Raw genomic sequence first — 6459 nt, 5'->3', positions numbered from 1 at the left:
TCAGATGGGTGACCACTCTTGAAGATTGCATAGAGAATCGTATTGATTAAACAGGATGATGAGAACTGGTGTAATGTGATGGCACGCAACCGAATGCGAAACAGTCTGTCGTAGAGCTTACCGTGAAAACTCGCTACCCCCTAGAGCGCAACTGCAGATAGTGCGATAATATATATTACATACGCGGAAAAAACAAACATGCAGAGTCTGAATTTGTTCAGTGGTTCCAGGTGGCATGAACAACAATGGCACACACTCTTCATGAGAATGAACCGTAGGAGATAGAGCACCTCCAACTTGTCCCAACACAATTAATCATCCAGATTAATAGTCGGCACAATTGTATACCAATGCGTTAAGGCACTGATGTTAGTTGATCTTGATAAAAATGTCTTGGTACCTCTAATGTCTAGGATTCGTGTCATATGCATTTCCACTTCAAATCCCGAGTAGTCGGAGTAGAAAACAAAATCATTTCTGAACGATGGGATAAGTTCGCTTATCTCATCTACAAATTTTCGGGTTGATTCCGCAGTTTGCTGTCCATCGTCAATTTGACGCTTCGTTTGAAATTTCGTTATCTTACGTCTTCCAATTTTATAGCACTGTTCGAAGTTATGCAGTCATAAGCTGCTTTCCTTGAAATCAGTGTAATCTACGTCCCTCGCAATTTGATGTGCATAACGTAGTAGGTCACCATCACTCACTCACACCCTTTTAACAGTATGGAGCATCCATGAAACCCGCAAATACCAGATTCTGTGACAAGTTTTTCTTATTCACTATGCAGTCATATTGCTATGGACTAATTCGAAATCCATTCATAATTGTTTTTTACTACGCTGCGGATGATCTTCCATGTACGTGGTTACACTCAGTACCCGCTCCTTGGACAACGATTGTTCTTTACTGCGCTTCACTGAAGCCGCGATTTGTGATTCCCTGTCCGACACGGATGATGAACTACATGGCTCGACACCTTTTTAAATATCACTTTCACTTGTTAAGCACATATCGTCGTCATTGTACTCCTCATTTACTCGTACATTGTCCGCACAGTCGAGCATATACGGCCAGCACACATTCCACTGACTCATCTTGGAGAAATATCTGCCACTTCTTTCTTACTCTGCGAAATTCGTTGGGTTCCTTTCTGACGAAATGTCAACTTCAGCCACTGTTGTGGATATAATGCAATGTTTGCTTTGTTTATCTTCGCCATTTGTCTGCTTTGTATCAACACAACTAGCTTTGTAGCACTGTTGTGAGTTACTCGTCGACTAACCAGTTCAGCTGCTCTCCGTAGCCTCTGCATAACAGATGGAACAGTTTAGAGGTGGTTAATTATCCCGAAGGCCTCAATAATTCTGAGTGAATGGCGTCTTCTCAAGGTGCCTTTTTTCGAGTTAGATTTTCCAGTGCTCTGTGAAATGCTTCTCGCATTATCAAACCCGTATTTTATCTTCATCTACTGCCTCTTCCCTTTCCATAAAACGGTCTTCACATTTATTTCCTTTAAATAACCCAATTTTCAGACTTCACTTCTCTGGCTGGAACTGACGTGCCGTTTGATGTTTATTCAGTTGTTCCTATTTACTTCAAAGATTTTTTTATTTTAAATTTCCTATATGCCACGTCTGTCTGTCCCACAGTAATGCAAGCTTCTACAACTTTGTATTTATCATCGCATTTCCTGCTATGCCAATTTTCAGTTTCTGTAAATCTTGTTTTTTTTTTTTTTAGATCTCTGTATTTCTTTCAGCTACTTCATTTGCTATGTTTTTGTATTTTCCCCGGTCATTAGTTAAATTTGGTATCTCATGTGTTTTATAAAGGCGACAGATATGCACCCGCTTAAACGCTACCCTTCCTATCAACTCGGCCAAGTACTGGTCAGCCTTCCGCTGCCTTACTGGATGTAAACCCCCCCTACCATCCTCTCCTTCATGACCACCAACCCTTCCCTGACGCCATTAGTAAGGCCAATCACTTTGCCTCCTATCTCTCCGATGTCTTTACCATCCCTGATGATCCCCAGTTTGATTACTCCCTCTTCCCAGATGTCCGTGATTGAACTGACACCTCTGTCCCTCCCCTTGCACCTGGTTTCCAGTACTTGGACAACATTGCACACACGGAACTCAATGCCCCTATCACTACACAGGATCTCTTTGCTACACTCCGCACAAAACGCAACACCGCTCCTGGTCACGATCGTCTCACCTACCGCCACCTCCGTGAAGCTCCTGTCTCTTTCCTCTCCACCCTAGTCAGGCTCTACAATGTAGTCCTGTCCACCGGTTACTACCCCGACCTGTGGAAAACCTCCCGTATCCTGATGTTCCTCAAACTTGGCAAACCGCCGTCTGCTGTCTCCTCCTACCGTCCCATCAGCCTTACCTCGGTCTTCAGCAAGGTCCCGGAATCCATCCTTACTCGCCGCATCCACCAGCATCTCCACCAGCACTGCCTCCTTCCCATTACCCAGTGTGGCTTTCGGCCGTCCTTCTCTTCCGATGACCTTCTCCTTCACCTCACTCATCTCCGTTCCGAACAGCTTAATTCCCGTCGCTCCGCTATCTTCCTCTCCCTGGACCTTGAACGTGCCTATGACCGCATATGGCATTCCGGTCTCCTCTTCAAGCTCCAAGCCTTCGCCCTTCCCATTAACTACGTCCGTCTGATTGGCTCCTTTCTCTCCCAACGTCCTTCCTACGTCACCATCCATAACACGGATTCCTACACCTATTTTCCCTCCGTCAGTGTGCCCCAAGGCTCCGTCCTCTCCCCCCTTCTGTATCTTTTGTATACGGCGGACATGCCGCCACCATAACCCCCTGTACACCTTCTCCAGTTTGCCGATGACACCGCCTGCTTCAGCTGTTCAATTATTTCTGGATTCTGGCGGTACACCTGGTCTTTCAAGTGTCCCCACAGAAAGAAGTCACAGGGGTTCATGTCTGGCGAATAGGGAGGCCAATCCACGCCGCCTCCTGTATGTTTCGGATAGCCCAAAGCAATCACACGATCATCGAAATATTCATTCAGGAAATTAAAGACGTCGGCCGTGCGATGTGGCCAGGCACCATCTTGCATAAACCACGAGATGTTCGCAGTGTCGTCTAAGGCAGTTTGTACCGCCACAAATTCACAAAGAATGTCCAGATAGCGTGATGCAGTAATCGTTTCGGATCTGAAAAATGGGCCAATGATTCCTTTGGAAGAAATGGCGGCCCAGACCAGTACTTTTTGAGGATGCAGGGACGATGGGACTGCAACATGGGGCTTTTCGGTTCCCCATATGCGCCAGTTCTGTTTATTGACGAAGCCGTCCAGGTAAAAATAAGCTTCGTCAGTAAACCAAATGCTGCCCACATGCATATCGCCGTCATCAATCCTGTGCACTATATCGTTAGCGAATGTCCCTCGTGCAGCAATGGTAGCGGCGCTGAGGGGTTGCCGCGTTTGAATTTTGTATGGATAGAGGTGTAAACTCTGGCGCATGAGACGATACGTGGACGTTGGCGTCATTTGGACCGCAGCTGCAAAACGCGAACGGAAACCCGAGGCCGCTGTCAGATCACCTGCTGCACTAGCTGCGCGTTGCCCTCTGTGGTTGCCGTACGTGGTCGCCCTACCTTTCCACCACGTTCATCCGTCACGTTCCCAGTCCGTTGAAAATTTTCAAACAGATCCTTTATTGTATCGCTTTTCGGTCTTCTGGTTACATTAAACCTCCGTTGAAAACTTCGTCTTGTTGCAACAACACTGTGTTCTAGGCGGTGGAATTCCAACACCAGAAAAATCCTCTGTTCTAAGGAATAAACCATGTTGTCTACAGCACACTTGCACGTTGTGAACAGCACACGCTTACAGCAGAAAGACGACGTACAGAATGGCGCACCCACAGACTGCGTTTCTTCTATATCTTTCACATCACTTGCAGCGCCATCTGTTATTGAAAATTGTAACTACTGTAATTTCGAAAGTTTGTCCGCCTGAAAATGTACTGTTGTCCCAAGCATATTGCAACAAACGGTGTATTTCTATCGCTGCTCTTTTAGTTTTTATTGACGTTTCAAATATACCGGTCATTTTTGAAACACCCTGTATATATGTATATATATCATCATCATCTTCATTTAAGACTGATTATGCCTTTCAGCGTTCAGTCTGGAGCATAGCCCCCCTTATACAGTTCCTCCATGATCCCCTATTCAGTGCTAACATTGGTGCCTCTTCTGATGTTAAACCTATTACTTCAAAATCATTCTTAACCGAATCCAGGTACCTTCTCCTCGGTCTGCCCCGACTCCTCCTACCCTCTACTGCTGAACCCATGAGTCTCTTGGGTAACCTTGCTTCTCCCATGCGTGTAACATGACCCCACCATCTAAGCCTGTTCGCCCTGACTGCTACATCTATAGAGCTCATTCCCAGTTTTTCTTTGATTTCCTGATTGTGGACACCCTCCTGCCATTGTTCCCATCTACTAGTACCTGCAATCATCCTAGCTACTTTCATATCCGTAACCTCAACCTTGTTGATAAGGTAACCTGAATCCACCTAGCTTTCGCTCCCATACAACTAAGTTGGTCGAAAGATTGAACGGTGCAGAGACAACTTAGTCTTGGTACTGACATCCTTCTTGCAGAAGAGAGTAGATCGTAGCTGAGCGCTCACTGCATTAGCTTTGCTACACATCGCTTCCGGTTCTTTCACTACGTTGCCATCCTGTGAGAATATGCATCCTAAGTACTTGAAACCGTCCACCTGTTCTAACTTTGTTCCTCCTATTTGGCACTCAATCCGTTTATATTTCTTTCCCACTGACATTACTTTCGTTTTGGAGATGCTAATCTTCATACCACAGTCCTTACATTTCTGATCTAGCTCTGAAATATTACTTTGCAAACTTTCAATCGAATCTGCCATCACAACTAAGTCATCCGCATATGCAAGACTGCTTATTTTGTGTTCACATATCTTAATCTCACCCAGCCAGTCTATTGTTTTCAACATATGATCCATAAATAATATGAACAACAGTGGAGACAGGTTGCAGCCTTGTCTTACCCCTGAAACTACTCTGAACCATGAACTCAATTTACCGTCAACTCTAACTGCTGCCTGACTATCCACGTAAAGACCTTTAATTGCTCGCAAAAGTTTGCCTCCTATTCCATAATCTTGTAGAACAGACAATAACTTCCTCCTAGGAACCCGGTAATATGCATTTTCTAGATCTATAAAGCATAGATACAATTCCCTGTTCCACTCATAACACTTCTCCATTATTTGCCGTAAGCTAAAGATCTGGTCCTGACAACCTCTAAGAGGCCTAAACCCACACTGATTTTCATCCAATTGGTCCTCAACTAATACTCGCACTTTCCTTTCAACAATACCTGCGAAGATTTTACCCACAACGCTGATTAAAGAGATACCTCTGTAGTTGTTACAATCTTTTCTGTTTCCATGTTTAAAGATTGGTGTGATTACTGCTTTTGTCCAGTCTGATGGAACCTGTCGCGACTCCCAGGCCATTTCAATTATCCTGTGTAGCCATTTAAGACCTGACATTCCACTGTATTTGATGAGTTCCGACTTAATTTCATCCACCCCAGCCGCTTTATTGCACTGCAATCTATTGACCATTTTTGCCACTTCCTCAAATGTGATCCTATTTCCATCATCATTCCTATCCCATTCTACCTCGAAATCTGAAACATTACTGATCGCATTTTCACCTACATTGAGCAACTCTTCAAAATATTCCCTCCATCTGCCCAAGGCATCCACAGGATTCACCAGCAGTTTTCCTGACCTGTCCAAAATACTTGTCATTTCCTTCTTACCTCCCTTTCGAAGACTGCTAATTACACTCCAGAATGGTTTTCCAGCAGCTTGACCCATAGTCTCCAACCTGTTTCCAAAGTCTTCCCACGATTTCTTCTTGGATGCTGCAATTATCTGTTTGGCTTTGTTTCTTTCTTCAACATTACTTTCTCTGTCTACCTGGGTTCTGGTATGTAGCCATTTTTGATACGCCTTCTTTTTCCTTTTACAGGCTGCCTTGACTGTATCATTGCACCAAGCTGTTTGCTTCATCCTACTTTTACACACTATTTTTCCAAGACATTCTTTAGCCACTTCTAGTACTGTGTCCCTGTACCTTGTCCATTCCTTTTCCAATGACTGTAATTGACTACATTCAACTAACTGGTACCTTTCTGAGATCGCTGCTATGTACTTGTGCCTGATTTCCTTATCCTGAAGTTTCTCCACTCTTATCCTCCTACATATGGACCTGACCTCCTGCACTTTCGGCCTCACAATCCCAATTTCACTGCAGATTAAATAATGATCGGTGTCATCAAAGAATCCCCTGAATGCACGTGTGTCCCTCACAGCCTTCCTGAATTCCTGATCTGTTATTATATAGTCAATGACAGATCT

The sequence above is a fragment of the Schistocerca cancellata genome, chromosome 2 (genome assembly GCF_023864275.1).
Source record: "Schistocerca cancellata isolate TAMUIC-IGC-003103 chromosome 2, iqSchCanc2.1, whole genome shotgun sequence".
Lineage (NCBI taxonomy): Eukaryota > Metazoa > Arthropoda > Insecta > Orthoptera > Acrididae > Schistocerca > Schistocerca cancellata.
Note: the sequence above shows the minus strand (reverse complement) of the source record.